The sequence below is a fragment of the Solanum lycopersicum genome, chromosome 1 (assembly GCF_036512215.1).
Source record: "Solanum lycopersicum chromosome 1, SLM_r2.1".
In the NCBI taxonomy this organism is placed as follows: domain Eukaryota; kingdom Viridiplantae; phylum Streptophyta; class Magnoliopsida; order Solanales; family Solanaceae; genus Solanum; species Solanum lycopersicum.
In genome coordinates, this window is record NC_090800.1 from 23,410,209 (window position 1) to 23,426,532 (window position 16,324).

Here is a 16,324-nt window from a genome sequence, read left to right on the forward strand (position 1 = left end):
TCCACGTTTTCTTATGTATCTTCCTCATTTGCTAATGGTCTAAATTTACATTGTGAATTTCTTGATATGCCTATTCGTGTTTCTACTCCTGTGGGTGAGTCTGTGGTAGTTGAAAAGGTGTATAGGTCTTGTCTGGTGAACTTTGTGGGGAGCAACACCTATGTAGATTTGGTTATCTTAGAAATGGACGATTTTGATGTGATTCTGGGTATGACTTGGCTTTCTCCGCAATTTGCAATCTTGGATTGAAATGCTAAAACGGTGACGTTAGCCAAGCCTGGGACAGACCCGTTAGTGTGGGAGGGTGACTACACTTCCAATCCGGTCCGCATCGTCTCCTTTCTTCATGCTAAGAAAATGATTAGTAAAGGGTGTTTAGCTTTCTTGGCACATCTCAAGGATGACACTACCCATGTACCTTCGATTGAGTCGGTTTCGGTAGTTCGCGAGTTTCTTGATGTGTTCCCTGCGGATCTTCCTGGTATGCCACCGGATAGGGATATTGACTTCTGTATTGATCTTGAACCCGGTACTCGCCCCATTTCTGTACCCCCTTATAGAATGGCTCCCGCGGAGTTAAGAGAGTTAAAAGCACAACTTCAAGAGTTGTTAAACAAAGGCTTCATTAGACCAAGTGCAACTCCTTGGGGTGCTCCGATTTTGTTTGTAAAGAAGAAGGATGGGAGTTTTCGGATGTGCATAGACTACAGACAACTGAATAAAGCAACCATTAAGAACAAGTACCCTCTTCCCCGCATCGATGACTTGTTCGATTAGTTACAAGGTGCTTGTGTCTTCTCTAAGATTGATTTGCGATCCTGTTATCATCAATTGAAAATACGGGCAACGGATGTGACAAAGACTGCTTTTCGAATGAGGTATGGGCATTACGAATTTGTAATGATGTCTTTTGGTCTAATGAATGTCCCTGCTGTGTTCATGAGCTTGATGAACGGGATTTTTAAACCATATTTGGACCTCTTTGTGATCGTGTTCATTGATGATATACTAGTATACTCAAAGAGCAAGAAGGAACATGAAGAGCATTTGAGAATGGTATTGGAAATGTTGAGGGAGAAAAAGCTTTATGCCAAGTTCTCTAAGTGTGAATTTTGGCTAGATGCAGTGTCCTTCTTGGGGCACGTGGTTTCTAAGGAAGGAGTGATGGTGGATCCTTCTAAGATTGAGACAGTAAAGAATTGGGTAAGACCTACTAATGTGTCAGAAATAAGGAGCTTTGTAGGGTTAGCTAGCTACTACCGCCGATTTGTCAAGGGATTCTCTTCTATTGCTTCCCAATTGACGAACTTGACTAAGCAGAATGTTCCATTTGTATGGTCGGATTAGTGTGAGGCAAGCTTTCAGAAGCTCAAGACTTTGTTGACTACCGCACCTATCCTTACCTTACCAGTAGAGGGTAAGAACTTCATTGTTTATTGTGATGCATCCTATTCGGGTTTGGGTGCAGTACTAATGCAAGATAAGAGTGTGATTGCTTATGCTTCGAGGCAATTAAAAGTGCATGAACGTAACTATCCAACCCACGATTTGGAATTGGATGCGGTAGTGTTTGCATTAAAGCAATGGAGACACTATTTATATGGGGTTAAGTGTGAGGTCTATACGGATCATCGTAGCCTACAGTATGTCTTTACTCAGAAAGATTTGAACTTGAGACAGAGAAGATGGATGGAACTACTGAAGGACTACGACATCACCATTTTGTATCATCCGGGGAAGGCGAATGTTGTGGCGGATGCTTTAAGTAGAAAAGCGGGAAGCATGGGAAGTCTAGCTCACTTGCAAGCCTCTAGACGCCCATTAGCTAGAGAGGTTCAGACTCTAGCTAACGACTTGATGAGATTAGAAGTAAATGAGAAGGGAGGATTGTTGGCTTCTGTGGAGTCAAGATCTTCTTTTCTTGACAAAATTAAGGGAAACAGTTTGATGATGAGAAACTAAGAAGAATTCAAGATAAAGTATTGCGAGGGGAGGCTAAGGAAGCACAAATCGATGAGGAAGGTGTTTTGAGAATCAAGGGAAGGGTATGCGTACCCCGCGTCGATGATTTGATCAACACTATTCTGACAGAGGCTCATAGTTCAAGGTATTCTATACATCCGGGTGCAACCAAGATGTATCGTGACCTAAAACAACACTATTGGTGGAGTAGAATGAAGCGTGATATTGTTGACTTTATTGCTAAGTGTCCAAACTGTCAACAAGTAAAGTATGAACACCAAAGGCCCGGAGGAACACTTCAGAGAATGCCCATTCCGGAATGGAAGTGGGAAAGAATTGCGATGGATTTTGTGGTTGGTCTTCCGAAGACAATGGGTAAGTATGACTCTATTTGGGTGATTGTCGATAGGTTAACTAAATCTGCTCATTTCATCCCGGTCAAGGTGACTTATAATGCAGAAAAATTAGCCAAACTTTACATCTCAGAAGTGGTGCGATTGCATGGGATTCCACTATCCATCATATCAGATAGTACTGCGGAATTGGGTACTAGGTTGGACCTTAGTACTGCGTTCCATCCTCAGACCGATGGTCAGTCTGAGAGAACGATTCAAGTGTTGGAGGATATGTTTCGTGCATGTGTGATAGAGTTTGGTGGTCATTGGGATAGCTTCTTACCCTTAGCGGAGTTTTCATACAATAATAGCTATCACTCAAGCATTGATATGGCCCCATTTGAAGCAATGTAGGTCTCCCATTGGTTGGTTTGATTCGTTCGAGGTTAGACCTTGGGGTACTGACCTTTTGAGGGATTCGATGGAAAAAGTGAAGTCTATTCAAGAAAGGCTTCTAGCGGCGCAAAGTACGCAAAAAGAGTATGCAGATCGAAAGGTTAGAGACTTAGAGTTCATGGAAGGTGAACAAGTCTTGTTGAAAGTTTCGCCCATGAAAGGGGTGATGCGGTTTGGAAAAAGGGGTAAACTAAGTCCAAGGTACATTGGACCATTTGAAGTACTCAAGCGAGTAGGGGAGGTGGCTTATGAGTTAGCCTTGCCCCCAGGGCTGTCCGGAGTACATCCGGTATTCCATGTGTCGATGTTGAAAAGATATCATGGGGATGGAAATTACATTATCCGTTGGGATTCAGTTTTGCTTGATGAGAACTTGTCTTATGAAGAGGATCCTGTTGCTATTTTAGATAGAGAAGTTCGCAAGTTGAGGTCAAGAGAGATTGCATCCATCAAGGTGCAATGGAAGAATCGACCGGTTGAAGAAGCCACTTGGGAGAAGGAGGCGGATATGCGAGAAAAATACCCACATCTGTTTACAGATTCAGGTACTCCTTTTCGCCCTTGTTTTCCTTCTTTTGATCGTTCGGGGACGAACGATGGGTAAATTGGTATCTAATGTAACGACCCGTTTAGTCGTTTTGAGCAACAGACTTCAATTCTGGAAAAACTGGCAGAAGCGACGGACCCCACGACGGAACGTCATAGGCACGACGTACCGTCGAGGGGGTCTCGTCCCAAAATACTTAGAAAATCTGAAATTGGGTACTGAAGATCAACTCTCTGAACTTTGTGACGGAATGGCAGGACGGACCGTCACAGGTGTGACGGACCGTCGTGATCCAACGTTTCAAAACACTTAGAAAATCTGAAATTGGGTACTGAGGATCAACTCTCTGAACTTTGTGACGGAATGGCAGGACGGACCGTCACAGGTGTGACGGACCGTCACAGACCCTTGGTGGAAATCTGGGTCTCTGAACTCTGCGACGACCTGCAGGACGGACCGTCGCAGGCACGACGGCCCGTCACAGGTTGCGCAAATCCCAGGAAGAGTCGGATTTCTGGTGAAGTTTTAAGGGACGTTTTTGGACTATTCTTTCCTTAATTATAGATTTCGTGGGTTTATATTAATAACTCAAATTCTTGAGGGTTAAAAGAGGTAACCCTAAGTTAATTAGTGGGGTATTATTGCCACCTTTTATTCTTAATTATATACTAATTAGGGTAAAAGAAAGAGGGTTGAATAAGAAAAATAGAAAGAACAAAGAGAGACAGAAAAAGAGAGAGAAACGAACGAGAAAGAGGAGAAACGAGAAGAAGAACAAAGCTTGGGAACTTGCTTGTTTGATTTCAATTATTCGGTGGAGGTAGGTTATGGTTTTCATGCTTTCGTAGTAAACTCTTAATAGAGAATGATATGTATTGGTAGTATTGTAAACCCTACTATATGCTTAATTGTATGTTTGCATGAATATGATCATGTGATTGTGATAAAATAAGCATGATGAAAATATTGAATCCCAAATCTTGAAAAGAAACTTTAATATACATTATTAATGATGATGTCTTGGTATAGAAGGAGGCTTGATGAATTAAAGTAATGGGATTGATGATGCCTTGGTATAGAGAAGGCTTGATGGTCTACAGAATGATATTAGTGGATCGGAGTGTCACGTACCGACACATGTAGGGGATCGGGTGTCACGAACCGACACGTAGAATTAGGGGATCGGGTGTCACGAATCGACACGTAGAATTAGGGGATCGGGTGTCACGAACCGACACGTAGAATTAGGGGATCGGGTGTCACGAACCGACACGTAGAATTAGGGGATCGGGTGTCACGAACCGACACGTAGATTTAGGGGATCAGAGTGTCACGTACCGACACAAGAGAAATAAAGATAATGAAGCTTGAAAGATGTTAATATACTCAATCTAACGAACATGATTCCCAAATGGGTATGGTATTGGGGCTTGAGTCCTCACGTATGAACTTGACGGTACTTATTGATTATTATAGTACTTGTTGTTGTTACATGTTGAGTTGTATAGTTGATTGATGATAATACTTGATATATACTGTTCCCTATTTTGAGTTGGCCGATGATATCTACTCAGTACCCGTGTTTTGTACTGACCCCTACTTTTATTGTTTTCTTCTTGTTTAATTGTGGAGTGCAGCAAACGTGCCGTCATCTTCGACTCAACAGTAATTCAAGCCAGTCTCGGTCACACTGGATCTTCAGGGTGAGCTAACACTTCTAGCTTGGACTGGATCTCCTCCGTCATGTCTTGATGCCTTGAACCTCCAGCACGGACTAGCTTCTTATGTACTTTTAGCTTTTAGAATACTCTAGTTTAGTCATTTGATTGTAGATGTTCTTGTGGTGATGACTTCCATATTCTGGGGATAATGATAAGTTTTTGAGTTATAGAAGTTGATTACTGATTTTTATTAATGAGTTTAAGTCTTCCGCATTATTTTTGTTGTGATCGCATTGAGATGTTAAGGTTAGATTGGTTGGTTCGCTCACATAGGAGGGTAAGTGTGGGTGCCAGTCGCGGCCCGGATTTGGATCGTGACATTATGAAACTCGATATATACTCGGACTCTATAATGAATTAGGTACTTGAAAATATTATTGCTTCTGAATTTCAACTCACTAATCCGAGTTAACTTCCTGGGTAAGTATTTGAGAACGAGATCAAGTTGAGTTTAAAATTGAGGTAACTGAAACATTAAGCTTCTGGTGCTTGCTTTTCAAATTCCTTTTAAAACATATTCTTTTTCATGGGTTGGGACGAACGTGTGCTTGGGAGAATTAGTGTCTTTATGTCCAAACACATATATTTTTCTTTCAAGGATGTGAATTAGGACTCCGCTGATAAAATTGTTTTGTGATCTCAGACGAGAGTGATCCATGAGGTTGGGACATTTGTATGATTCTTGAAGGTATTGTGAATTGTTATGGTTGTTGGAAGTACTGAGCATTGTGTATGCTTCTAAATATATTTTGCTCATCGTATATGTTGTCGTGAACATGTGGTGTTGATTAATTGCTTTAACTGCCTTTTATGGAAAGTTATTAGTGCAAATTGTATTTAAAAATATAGTGTTTTTGATAAACAATTGTTTGAAAATTCTTGGATATTATTGTTAGATATAAAACCTATGAAAATAATTTTTATGCTCGTAGTGTGCTTGTATTCTCCAACACTTATTGCAAGGGTATTTTAAAGGAGCAGCTCAAGGATTTCATGGTTATATTTATGTATAACTCACGAATTACATGCATGTCCATATAGATACTAATGGTGATGACGAACCTAGCAGTTGATGAGTTTAATAGAGTTGATCCACAATTGTTGAGGTGAACAAATGCATTTCTCATGGGGGCTTTCAAAAGACTTATTATTATTAATAGGGAAATGCACATGTTTCCCCTAGACTATGACCGAAATCTCAGAAACGCACATTAACTATTCTAAGGTACTATTACTCCAAGGAACTTACTTTTTGTTTGTAATTTTGTGCACCTTTTTGGCTTACGTGATATCAAATATCTTCTACGCGCCTCAATTATGTGGAGTCACGGCGTGTGCCAAGTAAGACAAAAAGTGTATAAAATTACAAAAAAAAATAAGTTCAGGAAGAAAATAGGTCCTTAGTTGTTAAGATGTGTCTCAGAAATTTTGGTCATAATCTAGGGGGTACTTGTAGCATTTCCCTTATTAATATTCCTAGTCCTTTTTGTGGTTCCTTTTTGAACGTCTTGGTTTAGTGTGGGATTTGGTCAAGAGTATTAGATTCATACGTTGAGATACTAAGTGTTCATAATAATTTATCATATTGTTTGAAGACTTATTTAATTTGGCAAATGTTGTGAATTAATGGTTAAGGTATGTAAGTTGGGTTTACACGTCAGGTGGTGTGTGTTTGCAGCCAATCATGTCAAGGGAGTAGTTTGGAACCTGACATAAACAAAAAAAAGTTAACTTCTAAAGTAGTAAACACTTTGCAACTAACACCCTAGTTAGTAAGAATTTGACCTCTTCTCCCAAAGTAATAGACCTTTGAACTTCACTCTCAAATTAGTAGAACTTTAAAATTTACTCTGAAAGTGGTAAAATTTTCAAAATACATGCTCCAAAGAGTAAACCTACCAAATTTTCTTCTAAAGAGAAAATAATTTGAAAACTATATAAGAAATACTCTGAAGCGACGTCTACTTAGCAAAATAATGAGATGAATTTTGTATTTCAAGCACATTCAAGTAATCATATTTCATTCTCCAGAGTGAATGAATGAAATACCACAAGTTCTCTTGAAGAGAAAAAATAATAAAGGATATACATGTCATTTATATGGATTGAAATTCATTGTAATATGTACATCTCGTACATAGATACATCTTGATTAACTTTATTGAAGTATCAATATAAGGCGGAAGAAAATAAATCTTGTGAAATGATTTCTACAATATGATTTATTAATTTCCTTTAAGGAGTATAGATTTTCCTAAAGGAAGTGAAACCTATGTAAAACTATTGCTTTGATAAAAAGTATTCGATGCTAATCACGAGCAATTTTTAAAACTGGAAACTGTGCATATTAACTATTGAACATATATTGAAGAACTAACAGATTCTTTGAAATTTTTTATTGTTTGATTAGACCAACTAATACTTCAATCAAATCTCTAAAAATATAAAAAGTGAATATGGACATGTGATATCTTAAATATATGCATACATATATAAGATGATCTCATGTGCATTTGTTGTCAACTTGCATTTTGACATTCACGAAGTTGTTTGTTCGTGTTAAGAGCATAATTTCAAAATTGAGTAATCAACACAATTCATCCTAATAAAGTTCAGTGATATCTAAGCTAGTTTGACACTTAATAGCTCTAATAAATAGTTGAACCATTGCTTATGAGAAATAAAATTTTTGTGTTGGTCATTGACAGAATAGATTTGTATACAATAACGCTTCTATGAATCAAACAAACAAATTAATTCTAGGCTGTGATTGGTGAGGAGGAAACTACTTTCCAAAAAATATTGTTCAATTTTTCTATGTATGGGTTGGTCATAATGCTTGGAAAATTTATTTTCTAGAAAAACAAATTTCCTTAAAAATGAGGACAATAACTTCTCTAATGAAAGTAGGCAAACAAGTTGCACAAGTAATATTTTAAGTTTATTTTCTCCTTCACCCACTCAACTCCCATCCCTTTATGATTCCATCACACCCTAGTTTGCCCACTACTCTCAATTTGTTTAAGGTCAGAAACAAATAATTTTTCATCTAGTAGATTGAGATATGCGGTATATAATTAAAATATATACCAGCATTCACAACATAAGAAACAAAGAAGTATGTCGCCAACTATCTTTAGTACAATACTCATTCAAAAGACAATTGAAGTCAAATTCTACAAGAATTTGTTGACCCAAAAATAGTCTCATATTAAATTGCAAATGCTCCTATTAAATATCTTAGAGGGAAAAACTGTACAACATACATAAAGCATAATTAAAAAGTCGATTCCAATTGTGATAAATGTTAGGAAGAGAAAAAAATATCATAATCAGTAGAAAATGTAATCTTGATAAGCCTACGACTTATGAAATCTAATGAGATCTTTAGGTACGTGTAAATAATAAAATGATGAGATCTGAGTAAATTATGTCGCATTATGAACTGACATAAATTATGGCCCAATTTGATACTATATAACGCACAATATTGTGTAAGACTCAGAAGAATCTAAATTCTACATTTATTTAAGCATAGTGGTGTAGAAATTCTTTTCAAGTGAATAATGCATCATGCATCTTGAAAAGTGTAACCTTATTGGACCAATATGATAGGGTATAAACTATTGATCATGTCTTTGAAATAGTATTCTAACGATTTAAAAGATTAAATATTTTAGTGAGAAATTGTTAGGCTATATATTATTAACCATGTATTTATATATAGTACATTATAACAATCATGATAGTTAAAAGTCTAAGTATGAAATTGTTGGAATGTATACTATTTACCATATGTTTAGATTTAGTATTTATTGTAGAATATTTATTTATTTATTTTTAATAGATCACAGATTCATTTATGGTGTTTGTTTACTTATATAGTAGATGATTAAGTGTATAGAGCTTAAGCTTATACACAGATGATTAAATCATCGGTTTATAAGTATAAAGATTTTTGTTCACAATCTAAGATGAGAATTGGACATGTCATCGGTATGATTGTCGCACATGATTATATGTAGTTTATCTGAGAATTGTAATGTTACAATTTCTTATGCTAGTGTATTTAGTATGTATTAAACAGAATCGAGTATACATAATTTCTTTAGACTAACTGACAAAAGCATATTTTCTAAATTACTAAATGTACTTAATTTATATTCTTAATCCTGATTTAATTATTATGATCCATGTCGGTTAATTATCATTTTGAATTATTAAAAGGTTAGATTCTAAGATGAGTCAACATACCTAATAGTTTGAATAATGATAATATATATTGGTAAAATAATAAGTTAGTTGACGGATTTCATGTCTCGATATAGAGAATGATGATATGCCTCTTTGAGAAGCTTAAAACTTTTTATCGAGTAAAACCTTACCAGTGGATTTATGAATTCAACACATGAAATAAGTGAAGAAGCTCCAAAGAAACTTGATCATTGGATTAATTTCATCCGTAATTCATTTATTGATTAGTATATGTAATATTAATACAGAGAAATACATGTACTTAATGGAAAAATTCGAAATATAAATAAAATAGTGCAATTACGAATTTCTAGTGGAATTATTATTAACTAATTATTGTAATAATAATTTAAATTAATTATTTTAGATTATTTCCATAATAGGAACCCTCAGTAATTAATTTTGTTGTCACTACCCTCCCTATATTTGACAAAGAACTTAGGATATATTATAAAAGGAAAAGAGAAAAGTATGTGTTTTTCTCTATTATATGGAAAGGAAGAAGTATGTGTCTTTCTCTATTCTAAGGCAATTGAGAAGTATATTACTTTTTCAATTCTAAAAGGAAAAAGGTAGAAGTATCTTCCTAGACTATGACCCAAAATTTTAGAGACACATTTTAACTAAACTAAGATCCTATGAACTCCCTCCCTTCCCAACCACCCCCCCCCCCCCCCCGCTCGCCAACCACCAAATCATTTTTTTGTAATTTTGTACACCTCTTTGACTAATGTGGCATCGAACTATCTCTCACGCGTGTCAACTGCTTGGAGTCACGGAGTGTACCATTGAAGTCAAAAGGTGTACTCCCTCCACTTAAAAAAGAATGACCTAATTTGACTTGGAATGGAATTTAAGAAAAGAAAGAAGACTTTTTGACTTGTGTGTTCTCCCTTGTTTCAAATAAACAATTAATATATATTGTTTTAAGTGTGTACGCATTTACCAACGCATATAATTACACAAGTTTATAAATAGATGACATGGAGTCTCCCACATACTATCTTAATTTACATCCTACTTAAAATTTGTAGTGAATCTGATAGTTCAATGAGATATACATGAAATTTGATTATCTTTGTGAAAATAATTTAAATTTATTTGGTCAAAGTCTAGAAACGCTCAACATCTATTGACAAAGGTAATGGATTTGATTGTTCAAATACAAACTTGAGTAACTCATTTGAACCATTTGAATTCATTTTGACTTAAGTCTAGAAATTATGGACACTTATGAACTATAATAAGAATAGTTTTAATTACATTCAATGTAAGTACTAAGAGAATAGGAAACTGACCAAAGGGAGACATATAAACACAACTAAGATAATATCATTTTGTTTCTTTATTTTATTCAATTCATTATTGTTTGTAATAGTCTAACATTGAAGGACTTAAGTTATCTAATAGTGAGTTTGATTCTATCTGAATCTCATTTTGGCATTAAATAACTTATTCTCTTGTTTGGTTGTGTTCATCTATATTGATGGTTTGATTTAGCATATTGTATGTAACACATTGGGTTTCAAAAGGGAAAAGACTGCATTAAATTGTAGCAAAATGTTCAGGTCTACGACACCAGTCTATAGTTCGTAGGTCTTTCTATGGGCCGTAGACCAGTCCCGCAAAAAGATAAAATATTTTTTTTAAATCAAGTCCCGATACCTTTTCTTCGGTTAATCAACTCCAAGACGGTTCTTTATTCTTTATACGAGTCGTAGGTAAGTCTAATGGATGGGTCCCAAACATAGTGAAATTTTGAGGGTTAAGATTGGTTTCTACAGCTGGTGTCTATGGGCCATAGAAAGACCTACAAACTGTATACAAGTCATGTCAAATTTTGGTCCAAAGAATAGGTTTGTGAACCTTTTTTACGGCTACGAACCGTAGGTTGAGTCCGACAACTATTTTAAGGGGCTTTTGGGTATTTTCCCTTATTGTTTGAAATCAAAAGTATGTCGTTTTAACCTTCATATTAAGTTGTATTTGAGGATTTTGAGTCCTAAAGTATTCACTCAAACCCCATTCTCCTAATTCCCAAAAATCTAACCAAATTCATTCTCCTCAAATTTTATCAAGGCTAAGGAAGAAAAAGAAGCTAAGGTTAATTCAAAATTATCAATCCTCCATTAAGTGTAAGGTAATTGGGTATTCACCCATGGAATCCTTTCCTCCATGGGTCCCCAAGGTTTTGAATTCCCAATTCAATTTCAATTAATTAAGTTAGGATTTCAATTCAGTATTAGTGGGTTTCATTCAAATATTATTTATTATGGTTTATGATTTAATGTTAATAAATGATATTTAAGTTGAAATTACATTGACCTATGCCCTAAATTATGATTTTCAGCTATGAACTCATGAACGTATGGGCTGTGAATTTACGAAGATATACATGTTGTTGAGAAATTATTGTAAATGATTTAGGGATTTTTGAAAGGAATGTATAGATTTATTATGAAAGGATTTTTGACATACTATAACCGTCATGATCATTATTGTGAAAGTGTAATGATCCGAAAGGTCATTTTTAGAAAAATTGAATATTAGTATAACTTGAATTAATTAATGGATGGGTGATCATATATAATTGAATAAATAGCTAGTTAGTGGGTTAAAGTGAATTAAATTATTTGGGGTTAACATATGATACCTAAGTGAAAAGGGTAAAGAGGAGAAAGTGTGTCTGTGAGAGAGGGAGAGAACTGACAGGGAGGAAAAAAAACAAGTACATAGAAAAATTTAGTGAATGAGGTACCAAATTTTCTTCCCTTTCAATATAATTACTATATATGTCAGGATGATGTGATTTTTGTTTACACAATAAGGTGTATTGTGGGAATAGTAAAAAAAAGAATGAAATGCATTAATGGTGACAACATTAAGTAAAGTTAATGGAAACTTTTCAATTGAAAGGTGTCAGGTTAGGAATTACAGTAATACATATGACAATTAATAAGTGTGTGTGTGTGCGCGCGTGCGCACGTGTGTGTGTACTTGCATCCCCTATTTTGTATAATTTTAGGTGCCTGCATTGATTTTTTATTCTTGTTAAATTGAAAAAAAAATATTAGGTGTAAGATGAATTAGGACGCCTTCGTCGAGTTTTTATTTTGTTTTCGTTTCAACACTTGGAAGTTGCAAAATATTTTTCCATAGATTGATTTTGTCGTAAGTTGAAATATCAGTGTTGGGTGGAATAATTCCTATATAAAGTGAGGATTCATATATTACTATTATTTAATGGGTATATTAATAGTAAGTAGGAAGAGAAGAATGTGCTTTGTATGTTTGTAGATCAGATAGGACAATTTATTATTTTTCTCTTGTTTTTGCTTTACCCATAATTCTTTATCAATTGTTTATTTCTATTAAGAGTTAAGTGATGATTGGTCAATGATTCCTTTTTCTTAGAAGTTACAGTTTAGGAATTTAGAATGGATGTATAGTAGCATATCACACTGTAAGTGGATTACGTTGTGTCATACTGTGTAATTTTAGTTCTATATTTAGTTTCTTTATTATGGTAAATTGGATCAAAGTTTTAATATATTGGTTGAGTAATTTGATCATGGATAATTTGATGGGTACTGCTGGACATTGAAAAAGAGAAAGAACAAAATATTTGGCATAAATGAAAGAATAAGGGGAATGGAAAGTGGTAGATGTTTAACGTGGGTTCTGAAAAAATTGTTGTGAATAGTTTCAGAATATTTTAATGTGTAATGGTTGTTGTAAATAGGTGGAGGGCAATAAGGAAATAGAATAAGTATATCCAGTGGCGTATTGGGATTTGAATGTTGTACTTTTTTCGTGGATTATTGGTGATTTGGCTTAATTTTTTATTATATAACATTATGAGTTAAGTTTTGGCTTATTGAAATAGTTAATCAAATAATAGATTTATCGTATCATATACGTATCATTCGAATTATGATATTGGAAAAGGATGAGATTTAACCTTAGACTTGAAACATGGAAAATATGTTAGTTGAAATGTTAGTTGGCATTAACAATTACGAACTTGATTTAAATTTGAGTGAATTTTAGGTCTAGTCTAAACCTATAGTAATATGGATGTTATTAGCTTTGAAACCTTATCGTGAATATATATTTGAATAGATTGCATTAGTTTGGACATTCAACGAAAAGGGAAGGCTCAAGTGTCAGAGTGATTATTCGATTGACTAAGGAAAGTGGATTTCTAAACCCTTGCTAAGTATATGAAATATGTGTATTTCCTTATGGTATATGTTTTGGAGTAATGAGCTTGGTGATGGGTTGACTTGTCCACATTGATTAATACTAATGATGAAACAAAGGGTAATAAAAGACAATGTGAATAATTAATTTTGTGTGATATGTTCATAATGAAAAATGGTTTGAAAGTCTTGTTGAGTCAGTGTTGATATGAGGTAGTTGTTTGTCATCTCAGCAGACCTTCTTACTCCTATTTATGATCTTGTGAATTGTGCAGTGTTATGAAAATAGTCATATCCTTTTTATTTGTGTGAACATATCATTTGCATTTTTATGGTTGTAACACGTGTAACATGCATTGAGAAAGAATGAGAACTTAAAGAGGATGTACCATTTCGAAGGACGTATCGCGCGCCGCGATGGATACTATATTTTGAGTGACGTATTGTCACGATCCAAAATAAGTCGTGAGTGGCGCTCACACTTAACCTACTAGGTGAGCGAACCAACAAATATAAATCCCAACATTTACCAATAGTTCAACTATGAATAACAAAATAATGCGGAAGATCCAAAACTTATTAATGTAACCAATTAAGTAAGCTTCTAAAATTTAACACTTATTATTCCCAAAATCTGGAAGTCATCACATCAAGAACATCTATCCTCAAATTACCAAGTCTAAGAGTATTTAAGAAACCAAAATAAATAAAAAGATGGTCCATGTCCGAATTTCAAAGACATCAAGACGTGAATGAGAGAATCCAGCACGAGCTAGAAATAATAGCTCACCCTGAACTCTGATGTGCTGGAGACTAACTAGAGCTGAGGGCGAGTTGAAGTCGATGGTACACTTGCTGCACTCCACAGATAACAAAGAAGAAAATACAATTAGGGGTCAGTACAAGGAACACGTACTGAGTAGGTATCATCGGCCAACTCAAAATAGAAACCAATATACATTAAATAATAATATAAAATCAACTACGATACTTAACAGGTTGCAAACAACAAACACATGAACCGTTGACAACGACACCATAATAGATACAGCATCACTCACAACATCAAGCACTCCTATGAGGTCTCATGCCTCTACACCATACTCACTTGGAAAATAGGTTCTTTGAGATTAAGTATATTAAGTTACTTTAAGATTTCTTTCCTTTAATGTTATTGTGTCGAAACGTGACACTCCGATCCCATATATCGTGTCGGAACGTGACACTCCGATCCCATAATACTGTGTCAGAACGTGACACTCCGATCCAATTATCTCATCATTTTATTTATCAAGCCTTCTTTATTCAAGGCGTCATTTTAATAAAGAGGTTTCAAGATTAGAAATTCAACAGTCTCATAATTTTAGGACAACCACAAACCACACAATCAAGACATACAACCACACAATCAAGTACATAAGAGACTTTACAATATCACTTAATACATATCAATCTCTATTGAGAGTTTATCTATCAAATAGAAATAAACCATAACCTACCTCCACCGAAGAATCAAAGTCAAACAACTACTTCTCCAATGCCCTTCCTTTCCTTATTGCCTCCGAACCTTTTAAATCTATCAAGTATATACACATAATTTGTAAATGAGTCTATAAACGCTCGTATTAATTTATGTCTAGTCTAATCCCAAAAACACATCTAATTATATAATCATTCATAAAGTTCAAATCTAGGGATAAATCTTAATTACTCCAATTAGCATAACTTTAGAGAAATTGAATTAATTCAATACACCTAATATTTAGTTAGGTCTCTCATATATCCAATCTTGATTTTTATTAAACTAACTATAGCAAAAAAATAAGATAAGATACCCTAAATAATCCGTAAAGTTACGAGCAGAACTTGGATCGAATAAACCTAAGAAAATAAACTGAAGTAATCATATATTCCTACCCCTAACACAACCTGTAACCACTAAGGATCATCCCCCACTTACTTCTCATTGTTCATTAATTACCCTCCTACAAACATAATCCATAATCATAAGTTTTCCAACATAGAGATACAATTAGTCATGTAGCTTTCAAAAGCCAAAACTTTCAACTATTCCTAACCGACAATATAAATGATAATTGTTAATTACCTGCGAGTACAACATATACCTAGGATACCACTATATTCTTTATGCATCTTCTAAATGACATGTGTTTGCTTATTAAAGATAAGGATCAACAACTTTAACTTCAAGAAATATTCTTAATGATGCATGAATTTTGGATTATATGCTTTTTGTTTATTTTAAATTGATACATGGCCAGAAGGTTAACAATACAACTACATATATACACCATTATATTCAACCAACAGTTTTGGCAAAAGAGCAATCTCCTAATGACTTTTAAGATATTATTCCTAATCCTTGGAACCATCTCGCTGTAAATTAACAAGTTAATGGCAGTAAACATTGTCTTCAATACAACGCCATCATCTAACCATAATTTCAAACCAACCTTAATTACATAATCAATGTAATAAACTAAGACACAATCAATACCAGAATATATTCAATACCATAGAATATTACCTGGCTTGCCGGTTCTTTTAGACGCCGCTGATAAAGAATTTGCTAGGTTAGTTTTTCCTTTTTTTCCCTTTTCAGATTATATATTTCCCAACATTCTTATATAACTAATTATAACCATGGTAAAAGTGACCCATTACTAAATTTAAATGTTATTTTCTTTACCACTAACTAAATAAATTAGTAAAACTACCCCATTAATTTCATAGTTATAATTATGAATAGCCCAAAACATCCCTTAAATCAATAGGAAAGTATTTTCTGACATAATAAGTTCTAGTGCTCAAAATGATCGAAAATGG

At 34.6% G+C, this 16,324-nt stretch overlaps 1 long non-coding RNA gene across 1 annotated transcript; it reads right to left on the reverse strand.

Annotated features, from left to right (window-relative positions):
* Positions 1 to 14,074: 14,074 nt before the first annotated feature.
* On the reverse strand, positions 14,075 to 16,113 carry LOC138340818 (uncharacterized). Its single transcript, XR_011213666.1, has 3 exons — positions 16,026 to 16,113; positions 14,977 to 15,053; positions 14,075 to 14,332 (listed from the first exon to the last, which is right to left on the reverse strand). It is a non-coding gene; the product is annotated as an uncharacterized lncRNA (long non-coding RNA).
* Positions 16,114 to 16,324: the final 211 nt, after the last annotated feature.